Source organism: Lepus europaeus, chromosome 4 (genome assembly GCF_033115175.1).
Source record: "Lepus europaeus isolate LE1 chromosome 4, mLepTim1.pri, whole genome shotgun sequence".
NCBI lineage: Eukaryota > Metazoa > Chordata > Mammalia > Lagomorpha > Leporidae > Lepus > Lepus europaeus.
In genome coordinates this window covers 139,727,706-139,741,273 of record NC_084830.1, presented here as the reverse complement: position 1 = coordinate 139,741,273, position 13,568 = coordinate 139,727,706, and positions in this window count along the sequence as shown.

Below are 13,568 nucleotides of genomic sequence, written 5' to 3'. Positions count from 1 at the left end.
TGGAGCAGCTAGGTCTCCAACTGGTAGCCATGTGGGATGCTAGCACTGCAGGCAGAAGCTTTACCCAGCATGCCACATCACTGGCCCCATTGTTTGTTTTTAAGATGTATTTATTTATTTGAAAGGCAGAATAACTAAAAGGGGGGAGGGAAAGGGAAAGGGAGAGGGATCAATCCTCCATCCTTGGTTCACCCCCCAAATGCCTGCTATAGTCAAGAGTAGGCTGGGCTGAAGCTAGGAGTGTGGAACTTCATCCAGGTTTTTCATGGGAGTGGCAGGAGCACAAGCACTTGGGCCATCATCTGCTGCTTTCCCAGGCAGGGAGCTGGATTGGAAGCAGAGCAGCCAGGACTCAAACTAGCACTTGGATGTGGAATATGGGATGCTGGCATCGCTGGCGGGGCTTAACTTGCTGCACCACAATGCAGCTCCGTGATCTTTTTTGTCTTTAAATAAATATAGAAGGGGCTGGCACTGTGGCGCGGTGAGTTAAGCCGCTGTCTGCAGCGCCGGATGTAGACCTGGCTGCTCTGTTTCCAATCCAGCTCCTTGCTAATGAGCTTGGGAAAGCAGCGGAAGATGGCCCAAGTCCTTGGGTGCCTGTACCCACCTGGGAGACCTGGAAGAAGCCCCTGGCTTCCACCTGGACTAGTCCCGGTCATTGCAGCCACTTGGGGAGTGAACCAGTGGGTGGAGGATCTCTACCCGTAACTCTTTCAAATAAATAATCTAGAAGTTAATACATTAAAATTTACCTTTTTAGTATATAGTTCTATGAATTTCACAAGCACACGCAAATGTGTACTCACCATCACAATGAAAATCTCATCACCCTAAACTTTTCCTCTTGCTCTATTTTTTTAAAAGATTTATTTATTTGAAAGGCAGAGTTATAGAGAGGCAGAGAGAGAGAGAGAGAGAGAGAGAGAGAGAGAGAGGTCTTCCATCCAGTGGTTCACTCCCCAGATGGCCACAACAGCCAGAGCAGCACCAATCTGAAGCCAGGAGCCAGGAGCTTCTTCTGGGTCTCCCACGTGGGTGCAGGGGCCCAAGGACTTGGGCCATCTTCTACTGCTTTCCCAAGCCATGACATAGAGCTGGATCAGAAGTGGAGCAGCTGAGTCTCAAAGCAGCACCCATATGGGAATGCCAGCACTGCAGGGGGCGGCTTTACCTGCTACACCAGTGCCGGCCCCCTCTTTTTTTTTTTTTTTTTTTTAAGGTATTTTATTTATTTGAGAGGCAGAGACAAAGCGAGATCTGCTATGTGCTGGTTCACTCTCCAAATGGCCACAACAGCCATGTGGGTGCAGGGGCCCAAGGACTTGGGCCATCTTCTGTTGCTTTCCTAGATGCATAGCAGGGTGCTGGATCAGAAGTAGAGCAGCTGGGACTCGAACCGGTGTCCATATGGGATGCTGGTTCTGCTGGTGGTGGCTTAACCCGCCACACCACAACGCCAGCCATATCTCTTGTTCTTTATTAATCAAGTCCTTGCCTCCCCCCTAGCCAGTGGCAATCACTGATCTGATGTCCCTATGGGTTCATGTTTCCCCGAGAGTGATAAGCACAGTCTTACAGTGTGTAGCCTTTAACATTTTTGTAACAGGTGTGTAAAAATTGTACATATTGGCCAGCACCGCGGCTCACTTGGCTAATCCTCCACCTGTGGCACCGGCACCCCAGGTTCTAGTCCCAGTTGGGGCACTGGTTCTGTCCCGGTTGTTCCTCTTCCAGTCCAGCTCTCTGCTGTGGCCCGGGAAGGCAGTGGAGGATGGCGCAAGTCCTTGGGCCCCCTGTACCCGCATGGGAGACCAGGAGAAGCACCTGGCTCCTGGTTCGGATCAGTGCAGCGCGCCGGCCATAGCGGCCATTTGAGGGGTGAACCAATGGTAGGAAGACCTTTCTCTCTGTCTCTCTCTCTCTCACTGTCCAACTCTGCCTGTCAAAAAAAATTGAACATATTTATGGGGTACTGTATGATGCTTCACTGTGTAGCCTTTTAAGTCTTCCGTCCTGCACTTGCCCTAATACTTTCGGGATTCACCCGTTTTCTGGTACAGCTCAGTGTTTCATTCCTTTCCTTTTCTTTCAACTTTTTAGAAAAATTTTCAAACACATAGAACATAACTCTGCATTTCACCCTATTTTTAATGGTGTATACACACAGGCACGAGAGGAAATTTGCTGAATCATTGTGTGAGTGAGCCTCAGACGCTGTGACTCCTCACCTCCAAAACTTCAGCATACCTCGCCAGGGAACGCTGGCATGTGATAGGCGCACACCATGACACCAGACAGCTGGCGAGAGTCCCCACAAGTCCTCTAACACTTGTGCACATGCAAATTTCCCCAATTAAAAAAAAAGTTATTTATAATCTTTTTTGAAAAAAGACTGACTTGATTTAAGCAGAATGACACAGAGAGAGGGAAAGACAGAAGGAGAGAGAGATCTTCCATCTGCTGAATGACTCCCCAGATTCCTGCCACAGTTGGAGCAGGGCCAGACAAAGCCAGGAGCTTGTAACTCCATCTAGGTCTCCCACGTGGGTGGCAGGCAGGAACCCGAGTTCTTGAGCCATCATCTCCTGTCTCCCAGGCCAGTTAACAGGAAGCCAGCTCAGAAGTGAGGGAGCCAGGACTCAACCCAGGCTTCCTGTTAACATGGGCTGTGGGCGTCCCCAGTGGCAGCTTAACCTGCTGTCCCACAACTCGGACCCCAGTGTAACCTTTTGAGGTGGAATTTTCCCACCAAGCATAACACCCTTGAGCTCTCTGAAGACTGTTGCATGTATTACCAGCAGCTCATTCCTTTTGATTGGTGAGTAGTGTCCTCACGCTGGTGTCCCGCAGCTGAGCCACTTCCAGTGGTGCAATCAGAGACAAAGTCCCTGTGAACGCCTGTGGACAGGGTTTTCTGTGAATGTAATTTCTTTGGCTTGGGTGACCCCCAGGAGAGGGCTTGCTGGGTTGCCTGCTGAGTGCATATTCACCTTTATGAGAATGGCCAACCTCTTGCACACTGATTGTACCGTTTCACTCTTCCCCTGGCAGGGTATAAGAGGTGCGGATGCTGTACGTCTTTGGCTGCACTGGGGATTGTCACTTCTTTTGTTTCATTTGGTCTTTAGGTTAGCCTTAGACTCCTGAAATGGTACCCACACAGCTTTCAGACATAGATAAGACTAGGTCACAACCCCTGTGAAAGCCCTCTGCTGGCCTCCGGTCACACTCAGTAAACTTCCGATGCATTTCCAGGGCCTGTGGCAGCCTCTCTCCCGGCCTCCAAACTGCGCCCCAGCCACAGAGGCTGTCTTGCTGATTCCCCAGCATCCCAGCTTGTTGCTCCCCAAGGCTCTCCACTTGCAGTCCCTGGCACCCGGAGGCCTCTCTCCCTGGGTGTCTGGGTGGCTCAGCTCCCACGCTGTTAGCTTTTTGTCCAGTGTCAGCTTGTTGGAGGCTTCCCCGATGATCACAATGGGCCCCACCAGCGCACACCTCCTCCCCATTCTTGCCCCTGTGCAGTGTCGTTACGGCACTTACCATCTGATACAAGATCGTGCCTGTGGGTGACTTGTCTCCTGAGTCCGGGGCTTGGTTTTGGTCTGCCCCTCTGCAGTGTGTGCCACACGTGCATGGCACCAGTACACCTTTGCTGAGTGGACGTGCCGGGGAAACCTCCACGGAGTCTCCTCCCCTCCTTCTGGCCCTGCTGTTTCCTGGCTGTCCTGCAGCTGCAGCTGGGAGCAAGGGGAGCACTGGGTTCAGTTGCCTTCTGCTTGGGGCTTCTCTCTGAACCCAAACCCTGCAGCCTGGGCGTCTCAGCAAGTTCACCCTGCTGGGGCAGCTTCTGGCCAATGGTGCTGAAGTTATACTACCTTCTCTGGCTTACTATTTAGAAAATTAGCCCAATTGCTTGGCGATCTTCCCAGCTACTCCACCTCTGATCTAGCTCCCTGTGAATGTATCCTGGGAGGGATGATGGGTCAAGTGCTTGGGTCCCTGCCACCCATGTGGGACACCAAGATGACACTCTGGAGTCTGGGCTTCAGCCTGTCTCAGCCCTGGCTATTGCAGACTTTTGGGGAATGAACCAGCAAATAGACGATCTCTCTCTCTCTTTCTCTCTCTCTCTCTCTCTCTCTGCCTTTCAAGTAGATGAAAACAAACATTAAAAAAAAAAATTGCTGGGCTGGCACCGCGGCTCACTAGGCTAATGCTCCGCCTGTGGCACCGGCACACCAGGTTCTAGTCCCGGTCAGGGCGCCAGATTCTGTCCCGGTTGCCCCTCTTCCAGTCCAGCTCTCTGCTGTGGCCCAGGAGTGCAGTGGAGGATGGCCCAAGTGCTTGGGCCCTGCACCCGCATGGGAGACCAGGAGGAAGCACCTGGCTCCTGGCTTCGGATCGGTGTGATGCGCTGGCCGCAGCGCGCCAGCCACAGCAGCCATTGGAGGGTGAACCAATGGCAAAGGAAGACCTTTCTCTCTGTCTCTACCTCTCTCACTGTCCACTCTGCCTGTCAAAAAAAAAAAAATTGCTGTGTACTACTTCTAATCATAAGAGCCCTATTCCTGGGAGGAAAGAATACTGCCCAGAGAGGTGGTGCCTTTTCCCACCCTGTGTGTTAGCATTGGATGGTATCTTTCTTTCCTTCTTCTTCTTTTTTTTTTTTAAGATTTATTTATTAATTTGAAAGGCACAGTGACACAGAGAAAGAAAAAGAGAAAAAGAAAGTCTTCTATCCTCTGGGCTACAATGGTTGGGGCTGAGCCAGGCCAAAGCCGGAAGCCAGAACTCCATCCAGCTCTCTGACGTGGGTGCAGGGACCCAAGGACTTGGGGCATCTACTGCTGCTTTCATTGGCCATTAGCAGGGAGCTGGATCAGAAATGGAGCAGCCGGGACTGGAACAGGTGCTCAATGGGATGTTGGTGGCAGTGACTTAGCCTGCTGTGCCAAGGCACCTGCCTCAGACAGTACCTTTTGGTACAGTCATGTTCCTACAGCATTGCCAATGCTTCAGCTATGCCTATACTATGCTGTCTCCATTAAAAACCCAAGGGACGGGCTTCAGAGAGTTTTCAGATGGCTGAACATGAGTCCAAAGAAGACATGGGAGCTCCATGCCCCTCCCCCACACCTGGCCCTGTGCATCCCATCTCCTCTGTCCCCTGTAAGGTGCTTTACAACAAACTGCTAAATATGTTTCACTGAGTTCTATAAGCTGTTCAGGCAGATTCACTGAGGCAGAGCAGGGTTGTAGCCAGTTGGCCAGATACACAGGTTAAACATACGGGGGCTTGGTGCTGGCATCTATAGTCGGGGCGGGGGGGCAGGCTGGTAGACGTGGCCAGTTGGCCTCGTGATTAAGATGCTCACATCCCATGCTGGAGAGTCTGGGGTGCAAGTCCTGGCTCCTCTTCTGAGTCTGACTTCCTGCCATTGCAAACCCTGGGAGGCAGTGATGAAGGCTCAAGCCCCTGGGTCCTTAGCACCCACATGGGAGACCTGGCATGCATTTTCAGCTCCTGGCTCTGGCCCTGGCCCCGGGCCTGGTCTTGGCTGTTGTGGGCATCTGGGAAGTGAACCAGCAGAGGGGAGCTTTCGTTCTTTGTCTGTCTCTGTCCTTCCTCTCAACCTTTTTTTTTTTTTTTTTTTTTAAGATTTACTTATTTATTTGAAACACAGAGTTACAGAGAGAGAAGGAGAGAGAAGGAGAGAGAGAGAGAGAGAGCAAGATCTTCCTTCCGTTGGTTCACTCCGAAATGGTTACAACAGCTGAGGCTGGGCCAGCCCAAAGCCAGGAGCCAGGAGCTTCTTCTGAGTCTCCCATGTGAGTTCAGGGACCCAAACGTTTAGGCCATCTTCTGCTTTTCTTAGGCACATTAGCAGGGAGCTAGATTGGAAGTGCAGCAGCCAGAACTTGAACTGGCGCCCATATGGGACACCAGCCCCGCAGGCGGAGGCTTAGGTTTCCACGCCACAATTCCGGCCTCTCAAATTTCTTAAAATTGTTTTGTAAAAAGTGGGGAGGTGGCGGTGGATGCTGTTGGGGTCTGAGCCCTCAGCCCACGGGATCTGCTGTGGGTCCCGGGAGATGATGAGCCCTCAGCCCACGGGATCTGCTGTGGGTCCCGGGAGATGATGAGCCCTCAGCCCACGGGATCTGCTGTGGGTCCCGGGAGATGATGAGCCCTCAGCCCACGGGATCTGCTGTGGGTCCCGGGAGATGATGAGCCCTCAGCCCACGGGATCTGCTGTGGGTCCCGGGAGATGATGCAGTGTCCGCTGCAGAGTTGCTTGCTCTGGGGAGAAATCCCCGTGCCCTTTGAGGTCACAGAACTGATCTGTGTTGGCTGTGGGGCGTGAAGCACAAATCACTCGGTGTCCATCCACAGGCAAACGGATCAGCCATGTGATGTTCAGACAATAGCTTATGACTCAGTAATTAATAAGGAACAAAATGCTGATAAATGCTCTACTAGGAATGAACCATGAGAATACGGTGCAAGGAGTTGGTCCGAGGGGGTGCCCATGCCTGAATAGACTGAAGTGGAGTTCTCCAACAAACAGAACTACTCCGCGGTGACAGGAGGTAGAGCAGTGTGGCAGGACAGGAGCGGGGAGGCTCAGGGAGGGGCCGTGTTCACCTCAGAGGGGGCTCAGGAAAATTCTACAGGTTAGAGCCTGGTCCACGTGTGGGTTTGTCAGAGCTCATCTAGTGCTTCACCCTAAATGAATGCATATTATTGTATGTAAATTATACCGCAATAGGACTGATTTTAGAGAGTAGCTGTGATAAGCCTTGGCTACAGAGGGAACAATGGGAAGGGGGACTACTTTCGATTGGCTGGGAAGAGCTGACACCTGAGCACAGCTCTGGCTATGAAGAGGAAGCCAGCCACGGAAAGAGGACAGGAGACCACTGCAGGCCAAGGGCATGGCAGCAACAAGAGACCAGGATTAGGAAGGCACTTGGTGAGCTTGGGACCGGTCTAAAGGCCATTGTGACCTAACGAGGTGGGTGGAGCAGAGAACCAAGTGAATAGGGTGGAGAGGTGAGTGGGAGCCAGATGGGTAGGGCCTTATCAGCCCTGATAAAGCTTTGGAGTTTGAAATGAATAACATGCAAATCCCTCATGGTCTGGTGGGGCAGAGGCACATGTGGAAATAGAGGTAACTCAGAGTGGTGGCTGATATGTTTGGGAAGAGTACAGGGCTGGAGGAGGGGTGGTCAGTGCTACCTGGGGACATCTGTGAAGGCTTCCCAGAGGAGGTGGCATTTTAGGTGACTTGCAGAATAGCAGAGGGAAAGGGGATTCTGGTGGAAGCTGCTGTGTCTGTGGCATGCAGCATGGCACGAGGGGACTTCAGAAAGCTCATGGAGGCTGGTATTGTTGTATAGCGGATTAAGTGGCCACCTGCAATGCTGGCATCCCGTATGAGTGCCAGTTTCATTTCCAATCCAGCTCCCTGCTAATATACCCTGGAAAGTAGTGGAAGATGGCCCAAGTACCCGGACCCCTGCCACTCTCATGGAAGACCTGGATGGAATTTCAGGCTTCTGGCTTCCGCTTAGCCCAGCCTCAGCCATTGCAAATATTTGTGGGATGAACCAGCAGATAAAAAATCTCTCTCTCTTTTCTCTCTCTCCCTCTCTCTCTCTCTCTCCCTCCCTCTCCCCCTGTTTCCCTCTCTCCCTCTCCTCTCTCTCTCTCTAACTCTCCCTTTCAAATAAATAAATAAATCTTAAAAAAAAAAAAAAAAAGGAAACTTGAGGCCGGTGCTATAGTACAGTAGATTAAGCAGCCATTTGGCATATAGGCACCAGTTTGCGTCCCGGCTGCTCCACTTCCAATCCAGCTCCCTGCTAATGTGCTGAGAAAGCAGCAGAGGATGGCCCAAGTGCTTGGGCCCCTGCACCCACATGGGAGACCCAGAAGAAGCTCCTGGTTCCTGGCTTCGGCCTGGCTCAGCCCTAGCCATTGTGGCTATTTGGAGAGTGAGCCAGCAGGTGGAAGATTTCTCTCTTTCTCTGTAACTCTGCCTTTCAAATAAATAAATCTTTAAGAATACTTTTCTAAATTTGTTGCCTAGTTTTTCATAATGTGCATTTTCCATGAACTTTCTGAAGGCTCCTTATGTATGTTTAACTGGAGTTTCCCTGTGGGAGGCAGAGGGGCTTTGAGATTTTTGTCCAACTTGATCCTGATGGAGGTGAGCAATCTTGAAGCATCGGAGGCAGGGAGTATCAGGGCCACGTTCTCAGTGCAGAGCCAGACCTGCAGGCAGAGAGCAAGCCTGCTGTCCTGGTGTGAGATCACAGGAGGCAACCAGAAGAAACACACTCTGCCACGAGATGCCTGGGAACAGATCTGGCGTCTCCAGCAGGCCCTGAGTGCTCCCGGTCCTGTGCCCGTCCTTCTACCACAGCCTTGGTCCTCGTGAAGATCCTAGGCCTGGCGCCCGGAATTCAGAAGTAGTGGGTCTAGGAGGCATCCCAGGAATCCGCATCCATGCTGTGCTCTGATACAGGTGAACTCCACACGTTCCAGGCTACTTGGGCTCTCCAGGGGCAGGATGAGCACAGCCTTGCCCAGATAGTGCCCGAGATTCAGGCTAGAGTGGCATCTTAAATAAGGTGTGTGTCTCTGCTGCAGCTGAAGAATTGCAAGAAAGTGGCCCTGGTCGTTTGTGTCACCAGGGCTCCTGATCACCTGTCCAAGGAGCCACAGAGGTAAGTGGTGGTGCCAAGATCTGCCTCTTAACTCGCTCCTTCTGCTGGGGGGGGGGGGGGGGCGGCTGCAGGAGCAGGAAGACAAGCTCTGTGTACAGGGAGCCCTGCCCCAGCCCAGCATTCCGCCTGATGACCCCTCCCACAGCTCCGTGTGGTTGGCCCTGTCCTGCCCACTTTATGCATGAGGAACCCGAGGCTCGACAAGGTTCAGTAGAACACTTATTCCATTTTATAGGGTGGTGCATTGCCTAATTCCAGAACTGAACATAAAGATTATTAATTTTTTTTCTAAAAAAAGGTGTTCAGTACATTGTATTGGCTCCCAGTGTGAGGGTGAAGGGGAACCAGGGCTGGAACACTGGTCTCAGACAACTCTAATCATAGCTCTGCTTTGCCCCTTGAATGGGAAAGTCTCTTCCTCTCTTAGTCTTAAATGATCTTCCAAGCAAGAGGGACAGTGGTGCTATACAAATTCTCCATCCCATCCCTTTCAGAAGGTATCTAAGTCCCTTCTGTGTGTGGCTTCCAAAGAGAAGGTTCCCAGGATCCAGAGGAGCTGGGTTTTTTGTTTTTTGTTTTTTTTTTTTTCAACACAGACAGAGATCTTCCATCTGCTAGCTCACTTCCCAATGCCTGCAACAGCCAGGGCTGGGCTGCGCCAAAGCTAAGAGTTGGGAAGTCAATCCAGGACTCCCACGTGGGTGGCAGGCACCCAACTGCTTGAGCCATCATCTGCTACCTCTCAGGGAGTGCATTAGCAGGAATACTGGCTCAGCGGTGGAGTAGGCAGGACTGGAACTTGGCATTCTGATACAGGATGTGGGCATCTCAAATGGCAACTTGACCTCTGTGCCAAACATCTGTCCCTGGAGCTGGGATTCAGAGCATCATGGTGAAAATGGATGTGCAGGGGAGCCGGCGCCATGGCTCACTTGGTTAATCCTCCACCTGTGGCACAGGCATCCCACATGGGCGCCGGGTTCTAGTCCCAGTTGCTCCTCTTCCAGTCCAGCTCTCTGCTGTGGCCTGGGAAAGCAGTGGAGGATGGCCCAAGTGCTTGGGCCCCTGCACCTGCATGGGAGACCAAGGAGGAAGCACCTGGCTCCTGGCTTCGGATCGGTGTAGCTCCGGCTGTTGTGGCCATTTGGGGAGTGAACCAATGGAAGAAAGACCTTTCTCTCTCTCTCTCTTTGTAACTCTGTAACTGTCAAATAGATAAAAAATCTTAAAAATAAAAAAAAGAAAATGGATGTGTAGGGTCCCAGCCAGGAGGACTTGCCTGTCTTCTAAGAATCTTCCAATAGTGTCACATACCTCAGCTTCATCCAAGCAACAGAAGGAGGGGGTGGAGGCGGCAACAGCAGCAGCAAATGTGTCCCCAGAGCGCTCCAGCACTGTTTTGCTGTGATGAAATGCACATGGCATATGGTTACAGAGTTACTATCTTGAGAGCGAATAGAAATGGGATTTTTCATGAGCCAGGTTTCCCTTCCCTTTCTGAAACCATTCTGGTAGTAAACAGAGGTTTTCTGATCTGAGCTAAGGATGGGAATTCCTGTACACTTTTTACGCAAGACAGTTGCCTTGCAGAGTTTCAGTCTGTTGATGGCGCAAATGGTTTTCAGCCACAGAAGCTACGCCGCGCACCCCCCTCTGCCTCTTCACAGGCCGGAACAGGAAGAGGAGCTGTCACTACGAAAGCACTCTGGAGGGGAGGGCCCACGTGTGCCGTGCTGTGGCTGCCGCTCGTGGACAAGCAGGGTGGGAGAAGGAGCGGCTGGCTGAGTGTGGGAGGCCACAGCGCGGACCAGGAAGCTAGCAGAATGTCACTTTGGGGAGGAGAATCATTCTGAAGCAAGTCTTGTGTGCTGACAGCGTAATGATCATTATTAGGGCCTCAGATATAACACGAAGTCCGCCCTGAAGTTAAATTTTCCCTTTCAGATAAGCATGGCCTGCCAGCCCAGCGTGAGGTGGTTCTAGGCCAGCCTCCTCCACATGGGGGGTGGCAGGACTCTAGCTGCTCCTGCCTTTTACCTTTCACTATGGACCTGGCTGTCTTGGTAAATAAAGGCTCCGGCTTTTCCACCTTAATCTTTGAAGATCAACCTGAGAAACTACAGATGTGTTTGCGGTTTTCTGCCTGCATTTAGTTGGGTCAGGGTTGCCATCTGGAACCCTGCCTCCCCACAATCCTTCCTGGACACTGTGTGGCCTCTCACGGTGGGGCAGATCTGGGGCCTGAATTGTGCCCAGACTTTCGTTTTTATTTGTAAGATTTATTTATTTGAAAGGCAGAGTTATAGAGAAAGAGAGGGAAAGAAAGAGTTCGTCCATCTGCTGGTTCACTCCCCAGATGGCCACAAATGCTGGGGCTGGGCCAAGATGAAGCCAGCAGCCAGGAGCTTTATCTGGGTCTCCCACAAGGGTGCAGGGGGGCCCAAGGACTTGGACCATCCTCAGCTGCTCTCCCAAGCACATCAGCAGGGAGCTGGATTGAAGTGGAACAGCTAGGATTCGAACTGGCGCCCATATGGGATGTGGATGTTGCAGGCAGCGGCTTCACCTGCTATCTCACAATGCCAGCACCTATGCCTAGACTTTTCAAAAAGATTTATTTATTTGAAAGGCAGTTGTAGGGGGTGGGGGGAGAGGGAGAGAGAGAGAGAGAGAGATTGATTTTCTATCTGTTGGTTCATTCCTCAAATGGCCGCAATGCCCAGGACTGGCAAAGCCAGGAGCTCCGTCCAGGTCTCCCACATGGCTGGCAGGGGCCCAGGTACTGGGTCCATCTTCCACTGCCTTCCCAGACACATGCAGGGAGCTGGTTCAGAAAAGAGACAGGTGGGATGCTCGCATCACAGGTAGCACTTAACCCACTGTGCCACAACACCAACCCACGCCCAGACAGATTCTGTGTGACTTCTCTAGTGTCTTGAAAATGGGTTTTCACATCCAAATCCTGTTTGCCAGTTACTCTTGAAAACTCAGAAAACCTGCCTACCCTGAGCCATGTGCCCCTGAATGCGGCTGGAGCTGAATAATAGTTGCTTCTGTTGCGGTTTGCTTTCTGGTTTGCCATAGCCTCCACGACTCCATCTCATCCTCCTCCTCACCCTAAGAGAAGATACGGGTATATCTGAACCCCATCACTTCCTGTGGCTCCTTTCGCAGGTGCCCACAGCTCTCTGAAGCCTGATTCCAATCCTCGGGAAGGAGGGAATAATAAGACGAGATGTGCAGAGCCTAGCACAGAGGAAGCACGCTCTGAGCCCTGGCTGTGCTTGTTTATTGGTGCCTCTTACTACTTCCCATCAGTGACACAGATGAGACTTGATGATGCTCTACAAATGGACACAACTATTAGAATGCAAGCTTCATACAAGCAAGAAGTTTTGATTTTTTTTTTTTTTTTGACAGGCAGAGTGGACAGTGAGAGAGAGACAGGAAGGTCTTCTTTTGTCGCTGGTTCACCCTCCAATGGCCACCGCAGCCGGCGCGCTGCAGCTGGCACACCACGCTGATCCGAAGCCAGGAGCCAGGTGCTTCTCCTGGTCTCCCATGGGGTGCGGGACCCAAGCACTTGGGCCATCCTCCACTGCACTCCCGGGCCATAGCAGAGAGCTGGCCTGGAAGAGGGGCAACCGGGACTAGAACCCGGTGTGCCGGCGCCTCAAGGCAGAGAATTAGCCTGTTGAGCCACGGCGCTGGCCAAGAAGTTTTGATTTTATTTTCCATTTATTTGAAAGGCAGAGTAGAAGAGAGAGAGAGATTTTCTATCAACTTTGTTTATTTCCCAAGTGACAGCAAAATCCAGGCCTGGGCCAGCCCAAAGCAAGAGTCCAGAACTCATTCTGGGTCTCCCGTGCAGGAGGCAAGGACTCAAGTGCTTGAGTCATCACCAGCTGCTTCCCAGGAGCTGTATCATCAGGAAGCAGGATTGCAGGTGGAGCTGGGACTCAAACCCAGGCACTCTGGTATGGGATGCAGGTGACCCAAGCCAAGTCTTAACCACTGCACCAAACACTCATCCCAGAATTGTAAAAATTTGTCTGTTTTGCTTCTTTGAATAGTCCCTGGCACAGGATGGGGACTCAGTAATTGTGCTGAATGAATGTGTGGATTTAATGTTTTCCTAACTTCTGCTCTCACGTGGTAAGTTATTATTGATCCATTTTACAAATATCAAGGTAAATGGATAGGCTGATTATTTCCCATTTACATGCGCTGATTTTCTTTTCTGAATTCTTTAACAGATTCAAAAGCCAGGAGATGCCTCAGAGTTCACAGGAACTTGTCGGTCAAGTCCTGGCCTGGGAGAAAAATGTATTTCCTGCAGGATTGGTTTGCTAAGATCCCTATCAGAACACCAGGTCACTTCAAGACCCAATAAAAAATGCAGCGTGGCGTGCTCCCTGGTCCTCAGGAGTATTTCCACCTGAGGGGAGAGTGCACTTAAGTAAAACCGATGGAGCTCCCAAGGCAAGATGGCAACTTGGTTCAGCCTCGGAGAGCTGGCGTGGCGCCCCACTGGCGGCAACATTCCTGGAAGTATCGAGAGGAGGTGAGTGAACTCCCGAGTGGATGGGAGCCTATTAGAATATTGTAATGTGTGAGCCGACAGGAACTGACCGTGGACTTGTGGTTTCAGTGGTAGTGGCCTGCAGGGGTCAGCTGTGCCTTTTGTCCGCTCAGCTTGCAGCCTTCCTCCTTGTGCTGTCCAGTTCACTTTTCCCTGAGAAGCCGTCCCTTCCGCCCTTCAGTCGTGGGATTTTCCAGAGGCTGAGTTCACTCCCAGCTCTGGAGGAGAACGTGGAAGCAGCCAAGATGTT